Genomic DNA, 13,137 nt, shown 5'->3' with positions numbered 1-13,137 from the left:
ACACCCACCGACCACGCACGCAACCTGGGATTCATCCTGGACTTGTCACTGTCAATGACCCAGCAAGTCAACGCCGTCTCCTCTTCCTGCTTCAACACCCTTCGCATGCTTCGCAAGATCTACAGATGGATCCCCACCGGAACCAGAAGGATGGTCACCCAGGCCCTCGTCACCAGCAGGCTGGACTACGGCAACGCCCTCTACGCGGGAACCACAGCCAAACTCCAGAAAAGACTTCAACGCATGCAGAATGCCTCCGCACACCTCGTCCTCGACATCCCCCGCCACAGCCACATCACTGCCCACCTGAGAGACCTGCACTGGCTCCCCATCAACAAGAGGATCACCTTCAAGCTCCTCACCCACGCTCACAAAGCACTCCACGACGCCGACCTACATACCTCAACAAACGACTCACCTTCTACTCTCCCAACTGCCAGCTTCGCTCCGCTGACCTCGCCCTCGCTACTGTCCCACGCATACACCGAAGGAACACCGGCGGCAGGTCCTTCTCCCATCTCTCCGCCAAGACATGGAACACCCTCCCCATCCACCTGCGACAGACCCAGGACCTGCTGACCTTCAGGAGACTTCTCAAGACTTGGCTGTTCGAGCAGTAGCAGCTCCCCCCCCCTCGGCGCCTTGAGACCCTCGCGGGTGAGTAGTGCGCTCTACAAATACTTGATTGATTAGCATATAATTATGTGGCACTGAGTGGTATTATTTGGAGTGTATGTTGCATTGAGTGTAGTGTAATTATGTAGCAAATAATTATGTGGCACTGGGTGGTATTGTGTGGAGTGTATGTTTTTGCCCTCTCAACTGCTTTAGAGATTTACCATGCCAAAGCCATTGGGGCTGCGTTATATGGCTCCAAGATGTGGGTAACCTGTAATTCAGTGAAGCGGTCTTGGGCTAAAAACAGATCATAAAATGCTCGTGTTAGTCTACCAGAGAGTGCCCCGTTGACACCATTACGCATGGATTTGACTTTAAACAGTAGTAGTTTGTGTAGTAAACCTTAAACCTCTACTATATTAGATAAGTTTGGTGTGGCGAGGTAAGCAATAGTACCAGAATGGAGAAGCGCAATGGAATGGAGTGAATGGAGAATCAGAATGGAGAAGCGAAAAGGGCTGAAACCCCGAAACCGGTCCTAGGATGCTTGTTTCCAGTCCAGGAAGGACCTGGTTTGGCAGTTTGGGCTGGACTGTTCCCATGAGGCACAGGGTCAAGACTGATTTGCATATGGCTGGGTTCAAACTGGAATGGCATGGTGAGCAAAAAAACGATGGATTTAGGCCCAGATCTCTGCACTGGGGTGAATGTATGACATTGTTCTGCATTCTGTCCATCAATTGTTGTTTTTGCATTTGTCACCCCAAGTGGGACGGGTATGCCCAGAATTGGGTCCCGTGCCCTCCATGCCACTGGAATCAAGCTATCCTGGCTGAAGAGGGGTGAAACCCCGAAACCGGTCCTAGGATGCGTGTTTCCAGTCCAGGGAGGACCTGGCTTGGCAGTTCGGTCTAGACTGTTCCCATTAGGCACAGGGTCAAGACTGATTTGCATATGGCTGGGTTCAAACTGGAATGGCATGGTGAGCAAAAAAACGATGGATTTAGGCCCAGATCTCTGCACTGCGGTGAATGTATGAAATTGTTCTGCATTCTGTCCATCAATTGTTGTTTTTGCATTTCTTAGAAAGACAGCACGCACAGCCCAATAGCAAGTGATTAAAAAAAAAGCACTCGCATGAGCGTGTTTTTGGAATTTAAAAAAGCCCTTACTAAATGTCTCGCAGGGCAACCCATGCACGCTGGTTCAGGCGAGACCTAAACATCAAACTTGAATCGCTTTTTGACTACTTTCTGAGACTCATGTGTATTATCATATTTTGTATTGTTGTTGTGCTTGTTCTTATAAGATATGTTTGATTTTTTAATTCATTTCAGATAATTTAAAGATGTAACTATACAAAAAATGTATGCTCTTCAAAAAATACCACATGCTGTGGTAATAGGAGACCCTGTTTTTAACTCCTTATGTGGAACTGGGTACCATACAACTTTGAGCTGTTTCTGCACAAAGACTTACTGCAAGGTATTTTTGTAAGGTTTAATGCATGAAATGTATTCGACATGTGAATTTAGCACATGCAGAAAAATCGCATGCGGAAAACTTGTGTTTGCGCAGTGCAGAATGAACACATTAAACCATGCGGAAATTTCCTTCTGAATAGCTCATAATTGAGGCATTTACTGGGCAGAAATACAACCCAAAATCGTTCACTCACTGTATTTTACTAGGCAGTTATTTGCACTCCATTTTTGTAGCCACTCGGAATGAGGCTGAAAGACATTTTACACTGCCTTGTAAGGGAAAGTAAGGGAAAGTGCAATCCTACATGCCTTGATAGCTACAGAAGCAATATGCTTCCATAGGGACAGTAGGGAGCCATGAACCTGTGGCCTTTCAGAGAATAGGAAACCTGGCAGGCGTCTCTCACCCCTACGAGTTATGCTGTTTTGGAGTTGGAGAGTCAGACAAACTTGTCAGAGAATATTTCATATGGAGTAGATATAGTGGAGATCCACCCTGAACCCTCAAAATCAGTGAGTACACAAGCGATGGCATTTTCTAATGATTTTGAATTTATTTTGTGCCATTCCTATACAAGATATTTAAGAATTATCAATTTAGTAATATGCATCTCAGCAATTAAAAATAGGATGAAAAGTGAAATCAACCCCCCCAAACCGAAACTATTTGAATAAAATCTCTAACAGTATTATGCTAAGCTGCATGGCAAATTCATAAAAATATATATCAATTCGTAACATTTGCAGAGTTGTGTAAAGGCTCCGCCTACTTTTTGCTAGTAGAAGATATGACAGATGTCATGTCTCCCCGCAACTAGTAAATCTGTTTGCCTTTCACCAGTAACAGTTTTTTATAACCAATTATGCCTTCAAGAGTCTATGGAGCAAAGAAGCCCTTAAAATGTTGACTCTTATAAAAAGGAAATTCACACCATCTGATATAGAAAGGGGTTGAGACTTATTACTCCCCTATTTGGTGTTGGCACAAGGGCTATCTTGACGATATGGATTGCGAACCATAGTTGGTTAAAAAAAATGTATTGCAGCCCCTTAAGAAATTCGGGCAACAAGGATTCTGTTTGTGAGACAGAAGACACTATATGATTGTTTATGTATGTTAAATGTATATGTACATCATTTTTGTGTATCACTTTTTCGTATGTAGATATTTAATGTTTTTTTTGACAAATATATGCATAGAGACAACCAATTTTTTTTTTTTTAAAAAGAGTCTATGGAGCAAGTGCGAGCTCACTCTGCTCAGATCCTGCCTTTGCAGCATAGCACTGAAAACAATGCTCCTATTATTAAATTAAGAAGCCTGCAGAAGCCCCAGCTCTTGTATATCAGTTTCAGTTTTTAACGTCTTTATTTCGAATATTCTTCATAAAAGACAAAATATTTACAAACATACAATTAATAGCAATATTACATAATCAATGACATTATGTACAATATAAAAACACATAAAACCTCAATTAAATTAGATGTATGCATAAAGACGATAAGGAGAAATTATTGTTATACAAATACAATTAAAAGATACAACATCAATACTGGTCAGAGACACAATCTAGCAAAGTAACAAACTATATAAAATGTTCATGACAGAGTGTTACAAATTATCTTAGATCTTAGTAACCAAGCCCATCCAAGAAATTTAGCCATTCCAATTGAGAGACATTCAGAAGTATTAGTTCTTAAGATGAATAGGGCTTCTCTGCTCGACCTGGTCTTTAGTCTATAGCAAATAGGTTTTAACCACTTATGTCGTGGTTCACGGTAAGCATTACAAACGAACAAGAAGTGACCTATTGTTTCTTTATGGATTGTACAACATGGACAAAATGGAGTCACCGGCTTCTGCCAACCACTGGTAAAGGTCCGTAATGGCAGTGTACCAAGACGGAACTGAAAGTAAAGTTTCCTATCAGTGGTTTTAATAATTATATCCCAGAAACACTCTGTATGGGGGACTATTTTATATAGCAGAAACAAACCAGTCAAGTTTGGTTTCTCCGAAAGAGCAACATATTCATCCTTGACCATGGACCAAAAGAGAGATTTAAAATCTTTCTTAGAAGGAAAGATATGGGAGCCCGGCTCAGACCACAACAGTGGGAGGCCCATTCCAAAAAGAATGTTTCTAATAGACTTAAACCAAGGGATGTCACCAGCCCCCTGTTGTGATCTAACATCCTGAAGTTCTTGGGCGAACATGGCAAGTTCCGGTGTGGACCATATTCGTCTCCATAACGCCACCAACCTGTACTGGGCTTGATGTTTAAATGAGTGGAGCCCCATATCCATCAATAGTGGCAGAGTTGGTGTTGATGGCGGGAGACTAACTAAATTTCGGAGAAATTTGTTTTGTATCCTGTCAAGGACAGCCAGGTCTACACAGCCCCATATATCCGCTCCATATAATATGGCAGAGCTAATTTTTGCACTATATATTTTGAGGGCGGGCAACACCCTTTTGGTCAAAGAGCTCCGCTGCTCCTTCACCAAACAACCGGACAGGCGCATTAGTTTCAAGCTAAGCGCTGTTATTTGCTCTTTCCAGCGTAATCTATAATCCATTGTGACACCAAGATAGGTCATAACTTCAACTTGTTCCAGTGTTGACCCGTTCATCGTGACATTGCCCCTCTGTGCTTTTTTCTTCGTAAAGACCATAAATTTGGTTTTATTAATGTTAATTTCTAAATCGTTCTCTTTGCAGAAATCCACAAATTTATCTATAGCAACCTGCAAACCCTTCTGAGTTTTGGCCAGTATGAGTGTATCATCCGCAAATATTAAAAGGGGGAATTTACTCCCCCCCAACGATGGGGCGTCTGTAGGGGTTTCTGAGAGAAACTTAACCACTTGATTAATAAAAAGTATAAAAAGGGTAGGGGCCAGGACGCAGCCCTGTCTCACTCCACGAGTCACCGGGAAGGTTTCAGTAACCTGGCCCTGACGACCCCACCTTACTCTAGCAAAGTTTCCCTCATGCATCCTGATGGTAAGTTCTAAGAGCGCAGGAGGAACACCCATCTTTCTCAATGCAGCCCACATCTTTCCTCTGGGGACCAAATCAAACGCTGATTTGAGGTCCACAAATGCAGCGTAAATCCTGCCACCTCTCAGAAACACAGTTTTCCAATAGATCATAACGAATCTTAAGATCTGGTCAACTGTGCTAATATAAGCCCTAAAACCAGCTTGTAGTGGGGAAAGAATGTCACCTTCGACCATCCAAGTGTCAATTTTTCCTAGAAGCATTCTAGCCACAATCTTTTGAAGGGCATCGATAAGACTAATTGGACGGTAGTTTCCTGCATTAGTTTTATCCCCTTTTTTATACACGGGAAGGATCTCTGCCCCTTTCCATGAGTTTGGAATCTCCATCCCTCTAGCTATCGCATTTGCTAGGGTGGTTATATACGGAACCCAATGCACCTGATCATACTTAAAAAGGTCCGCAGGGACACAGTCCATACCTGGAGCCTTACCGTTCTGAACTTGTTTAAGCGCAGCTACAGTATCTGCTTCTGTGAAAACAACGTGGTCAAATAAGGGCGCCGCAGTCTGAACACTGGCATCTTCCCAATGTTGGGAGATCCGTACCGTGTCACTAAACTGCGTAGCGTAATGTTTGACCCATTGTTCTGCAGACACGTGGTTAACAGGTGTTTTCGAGTCCCCAGTCCCACCCCACCTCACAACCTCCCAGAATTTTTGTTGGTTAGATGAGGTGCTTGCTTGACATAAATCTAACCAACGCTGTTCATCCCAATTGGTTTTTGCCTCTTTAAGTGTTTTCTTGTAGTTAACCCTAGCTAGCCTAATATCAATGGCTGACTTCAATTTAATAGCATCTATTAAAGTGCTATGTGCTAAACGACAAGATTTATCGTACCATTTAGTCCTAGTTGGTACTAGACTATTGTTCCCTCCTTTTATAGGTTCGTTAAAAAAAGTTTTTATCTTATTAAACAAAGACTCATGGATCATCCCTATTTCTTCCGGGGAGGTACCTTCATTAAATATCGGTACCATCAGATTAGTGGCTACTGAGACCTCCACCGCAATCCTTTCTAACACGGTGGGGTTGTCTATAAGCCTAGTCCAGCGTACTCTTCTACAGTCATTCGTGAGAACTGCCTCAGCTGTAACAGTAGTAGATGCAGAATCCAATCTGTAACCCTCATTCAGTAATAATTTAATTGCCAGAGGGTTATGGTCGCTTTCAGGTCTTTGGACTACTTCCATATCCTCTAGGATTTTCCAGAATTTTATCTTTATTAAGAAGTAGTCAATACGACTCGAATACTTGGAATTGTCAAAAGTGACCTTTCCCATTGAATCTGATTTAGTTCTACCGTTCGCTGCACGCAAATCCCATTCAAGACAAAGGCCTAGCCACTGCATTGCAGCCTCCGTAACCTTTTTAATGGGGGGGATTGATAATGGTGGAATGTTCCAGATTTGATCAGATTCCCCATAACCCTCATTATCAAGATTAGGAAAGGGTTCAAATGAACAATTAAAATCACCAGCCACCATTATACAATTATTGCTAGAAATAGTGTTTAATAAGCAGTCTAGATCACTGACTGCTCTCGCAGGCTTCCCACCAGGTAGCCCTCTTGCGTATATATTAATCAGAGAAAAAACCTCTTTATTTTTACCAGACAATTTCAAGGCAAGAATATCACTACTTAAAGTAGGAATATCTTCAATTATAAGGGCTAGAGATTGCCTGATCCAAATAACCAAACCACCAGAGGGACGGCCTTTTGGTCCTTTACAGGCTGGTTTATAATAATTAAGATAGCCAACCCGAAAGATGGCAACAGTTGACCAACTTTCCTGAAACATAATGATATCGAAAGAATCCACAAAAGAGCCCCAGTCATCTTCAGACATTTTCCCAGACAATCCCGCTATGTTCCATGACAGGACTGTAAGAATATTACTTGTGTCTTTCAGCAGATTGTTGGGAGGGTTAATAGTCTCCTCCAGTGCTAGAGGACTATATATTGAAATCAAAGGTTTTACCCCATCTTCCTCCCCTTGGGAATTACCACTCATCCCTGTTACAATCTCAGCCCTAAGAGATGGAACAGGGTTAGGGGAACTCGGTACGACTTCACTCCGCCCAGGAATCAACATTGGATCATCAAGTCAATCCACACCTTCCAAGCCGGTCAGCGGAGCAAACCGGTTTGTGAGTTGCGGGTAAAACAAAGGATAAGCTGGAGTGTCTAAGTGAAATCTCCCTCTTGGCCTGTCTCTTCTAGAATATTGAGGTGGGGTGTGGGGATCGCTTGTGCAAAAAGCGGGATAAAAATAATTCAACAATAAGGTTTGCACATCCCCGACTCTTCCAAATCTAGGTTCTCTGCCAATAAAATTAGCCACCCATGATTCTCTAAAATTAATCACCACACAGTCCCCTTCAAGATCTTTCTTACCATAACCTATCCAGTCCACCCTTCTTACATTAAGAATTTCGGAGTACGTATTGGGTGGGAGCGGGCGATTTTTGTTGAGCCAAAATGTAACCTTATTGTGGAGGTCCATGTGTGTTTCTCTTTTACCTTCAACTAATGGAGCCACGCCAGTTAAAATGATGGTATAAGGCTGTGACTCAGGGGGGAGATTAACACATTGTTTCCTCGGGATAGGTTTAGAGAATGGCCGAGGATTATGTTCGTGACTGCTAGGTGTTTTCTTGGGCTGGGGTTGTTTTATGGCCTTCAGTCTAGGTGTAACACCAGAGCTAACTGTCATCTTAGTGGCCGATACTGATGTTGGCTGCGGGGATTTTAACATATGAGATCCCGCCTTTAAGCTTGACGTCCCAGCTTTTTTTTTATTTATCGGTTTGGATTTCGGTGGTGGCGGAACAATGGGGGTCACACCTTTAGGGATAGGACTGTCTAGCTTTTTATTTGATGGTGCTATATTCTCTTTAAACAACCTATCGAGTGAGTCCATTTTTTCATTCAATAATCTTGTCCTTTCTAATAGCGGTATAAGCAAGGACTTCATTAATAACTCTATCTTTGCCAGGAGTATGCCTTCTACAATACTAACAGTGGTATTATGATCTTCGGGTTGAACCACCACGTTAGTGTTACACAGCCGAGTAGAAGAATCAATAGTGCTTCCCACCCCCTCATTATGTTCATCTATGTGGGGAAGATCTAGCCTTTTGCGTTTCCCAGGGTTCTGTGAGGGAAAAAGATGTAAAATGGGGGGGGAGATCTCTTGCTCCTTACTAAGATTTAGATTCGGTGAGTCCGAGAGACCTAAATTCTCTCTAGACTGATCTAGCAAGATGGTAGTCCCACCGTTTAGCATGTTATCGTGAGCAATAATAGATTAACTATCTTGACCCACCTCCGCCATCTCTCCTATTTGGGTCTCAGGGACAGTTATAGGCACAAGATCAGTATTAGCAACATTGCTATCAGAATCTATAAGGGAAAGCGAAATAGGGGAAACTGCCTCATTAATTTTCCCAAGAGAAGATCGCTTGCCTGTAATTATATCCAATGAAAGACGTTTTTCAACTATAGCAATTTCTTTCTCCAGTATAGCAGTGGAGCGTTTAAAAAATTGGTCAATTGTACCCGTATAAATGCCATTAGAAGTAGAGACCTGGATTTGCCTCTTTTTTCCAGATCTTAGGGTCATTTTTAAATTGACAAATAACCAAATTAATAACTCAAACAACGTATATATTGGCAGTCAATGATAGGTCTAAGCGATTATGCTAACAATGGGAACACACGCCTAACGATGGTTAAATGCAAAGATAGAAATACGAGCATTAACATCAACAGTGAGGAGGGACCATGTGATGTATATCTTCGACTCTGCCAGCACGTAACTTACACAAGGTGCAAGCAGACTTTTAGTTCCTGCGAACACTACAGCAGAGAATTTGAAAACCCTACTCTGGCTAATCCAATGTAAGCTGCAGAAAATATCTGACACTTTAGCAAGTATAAACTCTGAAGCCCCAAAACCCACAATAATAGAGGCCCCAAATTCGGGCCTAGCATATTTTGCTAAATTGAGCAAACACCAGAATGAAATTTAGTACACAAATAGGGACTATTTTCTGGGTTTGTTCTTAGTCGCTTGGCAGGTGGGTCAAACCTTCTATTCAGGATATCTGTTGTATTGCAAGGTGGTCTTCTCAGCTGACTTTTGCTCGTCATTATCGTTTGGATTTGACTGGAGCTGAGCATTCATTTGGGACGTCTGTTTTGCAATCGGCAATGGAGTAATTGTCGTTTCTTTTCAATAAAAGCTTTTGTATATGATTTTTGTGTCGCTGTGCTTCTTGCTTGGTATAGCCTCACAAGTTAGGACTGGGATGAGGAGGATGGAGATGAGGGGGTAATGTCCCAGTACCTACCGGTACTCTTCATTACTTCGATTCAGAATCCTCCTTGTCCCAGTCCACTTCTCTCCCTTCTGCCCTATGCACACCTTCACAAGTTTTTCTCTGACTTGGTATGTTACAGGAGGATGGGCAGGAGGGGTGGGGCTTTATACTTCTGTCACAGAGATAGAAGACAGCTTCAAGCTGAAGGGTTCTACAATCCCTAGCATGGAAATCTCTATCGGAGGTGGAAATGCCTCACAAGTTAGGGCTGGGACAAGGAGGATTCGGTATTGGGGTAATGAAGATTACCGGTAAGTAATAGGACATTACTGCAAATTACCCAGTGCTTTAGACCAACCCAGTCTTCCTGGTCTCTTTGTCAATGATTCCTGAAGTTGCTGCGCTTAAATTAAGCGGCGGCCCACTGGGCACAACAATAGGGTCTCACTGGAGGTGAGATGTTTTAAAAAATATATAATAAGATACATCCGGACTTGATTAATTGTAAACCATCAATGGAATTTTAATTCATTCCCTTCAAATTATGTCACATTGAATTTTGATCCGAAAGAATGCACAACCAAAATATCCAAAAGTTCATCATTCCCTATGCATTTCGGGCTCTTGGCCCTTCTTCAGGAAAAATTATCTGAAAAAACAAACAGCGTTTGATACCTTACTGATACCTAAACACAACATATAAATTAACAATGCAGAAAAAGAAGTAGAGACTGTGCACCACTGTGCCTTCTGACGTACCAAAAGACATGAGTGTTCCAATGAGACAGGCAGAAGACATTAACTGCTTGCATCATACGTCTGGCACTCTCAGGGCTGTGGCAGTAGGGCTGGGAGAAGCACATGTGGTGCCTGGGCTAACAAGCCTAGGCAGAGGTGCCTCACAACATCACTGATCAGGACTCGGAGGCCCATGCAGGAAGTGATCAATGTGTCTGATGAGGTGGGCACAGTTAATACTAAACAGAGACACATACAGCACTAAAACATGGATGATGAGACAGCAAGGCAAGAGAATAGAAGCTCCTGTGGCAAAGGGCCATCAAAGAACAACAATAGGATCCTAGTAATGCCATACAAGCTGACACTACAAAATCCATTGATTAAGAAAAAGTCACAACAATAGCAGACACCCTCTTCCCAATAAACGTGCAAGTAATGCAGACAGAAAACGTGGTTGAGAAGGTGACATCAAGGGTCACTATCTTAGAGTCTGTGGTGGAGAACTGGGGGGCATATTTACAAAAGAAGTGACGGAGCGTGGCATTAGCCTTGTTGGCTTAACGCTGCGCTCTACCACTTCTAAAACGCAGGTCTGCACTGTATTTACAAGAATACAGTGCAGTCCTGTGTTTCTCCCTGTGCTGGTGCTAAATTTAGCAGCTTAGCTTCAACGCAGGCACTCTTGCACCATAGTATAAGGGTGCCAGCATTGAGGGGAACGATTGTTTATGTGCAGGAAGGTGCCCCTTCCTGCACATAAACAATCTGAAATGGCGTTTTGTGCTGAAGTATGGCTCAATGATTAGAGCGGCAGACCCTGATGCAGAGGTCTAGCCCGGGACCAGGGTTCAATTCCCCGCCTCGGCGGGTCTTGGGCTCAAAATTCCATGGACCTGATAATTCTCGCCTCGGTGCCATTCCAATCATGGGGTCCCACTCTGCAACTCTGGGCAATAGCTTGCTTAATCTCCACAACGGCCCCCACAACGCTAAGGATGCCTGGCCTCCACCTTGGGGGTGCCCAGGAGTGGACGCCTCACAGGGAAAGCCAGGATGGGTTCCACAGCGGTATTCGTACAAGCGCCTTGAGACCCTTGCGGGTGAGTAGTGCGCCATACAAGTATCAATTTACATTTACATTACATTACAGCACAGATAGAAGTTGCAACTCGTCATTTTTTTTAATGATTGTTTATGTGCATGGCGTTTTGCCGTTTCTATGTGTGTTGCATAATGAGACATAGAAACAGCAAAAACAAGGATAAATAAAGCATTTCCCCTAGTTTCACCAGGATAGACCAGGTTTTCCCTGGTCTTAATTGTGGTCTATAATTCCAGCTTTTTCACGAATTGTGTTTCAAAAGAGCGTCAACGCGTTTCGATGGTAAGTCTTATAATACCATCTTTATCAAGACTTCATCAATGACTCTCAAATGAATTGGTTATAACTGGAACTTTTATAAAAAACCTTTTCATGATAGGAAGGGGATAATTTGCTAAAAGTATGCGGGAGTGCACATTCAGAGCTCACCCCTCAGTCCTCCTCACATATTATATCATCACTCAGATTATAGGGCATATCTTGTTATTGCCGATTTCAAGCTCCCGCTGTGAGATATTGTGTTAGGGCTTCTGAACTCTAATAGTGCATTGGTCCTCGACACTACATGTACCGCAATTCCCATAAATCGAACCACTCGGGTTCAATGTTAAGTTTCTTTGCCTTAAGTCAGTATCGGTGTAACCCTTTTTCTCACATTAGGGTTGTCTTGATTGCGGGCGCGTCTCGTCACTCGTGCAATCCCGTTCCTGTTCACGTTCAGTTATTTTTTCAAACTGCTTGTGCTTTGCTTTTAATCCTGACACTTGGGATGAACTTATAAAGTTTGCATCGCTCCTAGTAGTTAGTTTTAACATCACTTCCTTCACAACATTTTTTCTTTTTCTGCTTGTGTTTCTCTGGGCAGAGGCATCCCTAATGCACCGGGTGAGAATGAAACCCCTCTATGAGGGCAGGACCCATATCTTCCAACAGTTGGAAGAAGCAGCTTTGTTTTTCTCAATGTTACCTTTTTACCTGAGCCAAGTTTTAGAGTGTGGGCGGATTAATGTTACTGACTACGGTGCTCAAAATTTAATGGCGTGATGAATATCATTCCATATTGAGCCAGGAGATGTGCCACTGAAAATTGTGTATGTTCATTCCTATGCTAAAGGTGTTATTAGGTTTATTTTTTTATTTTTGGGTGAAACTATGCTTGCTAGATTATCGAGGTGTGCATAAGAGAGATTCTTATAATTTGTCAAACAAAGCAACATGGTTGCTGTCTTTGGCAGTAGTAGGCACTCATAACATAACGTTCAATTCACTCATTCACAGCTACTACATACCTGATACCTGCTCTTAAAGAACGGCAGGCTTTTGCAAGAAAAATTAAATGTGACCAAATGTTTAAAAAGTGTATTTCGTCAAAATGGTTTGATTTGGGGACACAGTTATTGAATATTTACTTTCCAGAACTGTTGAGTAATGTTTTGTGTGTAGTGCTTTTTTGTTAACAAATCAAAGAGGTTCACAATGTGCTAATGCATTCACCAGTGTTCACAAATACAGGATCATTATCCGCCAAACAGTGATAAATGACATTTGCTATCAAAAGTGCATGGTGACATTTATTCTAATATCACATCATCCAATGTCTTTTAATTCTGAATAGCCTCCAAGTCTTAATACATCTATTGGTAGTGAAAAGGCCATGGATGATCCAAGTAATGCTAGACCTTTCATATGGATAGAGTGGAGCCAATTCAAAGCTGATATTGAGAACAAAGAATACAATGCCTTGTGATTGCTGTTTGCTTGTTGTTTGGAAAGCATATGTCTGAAATAAACTTGTATAA

Source organism: Triturus cristatus, chromosome 7 (genome assembly GCF_964204655.1).
Source record: "Triturus cristatus chromosome 7, aTriCri1.1, whole genome shotgun sequence".
NCBI lineage: Eukaryota > Metazoa > Chordata > Amphibia > Caudata > Salamandridae > Triturus > Triturus cristatus.
This window is presented reverse-complemented; position numbering follows the sequence as displayed.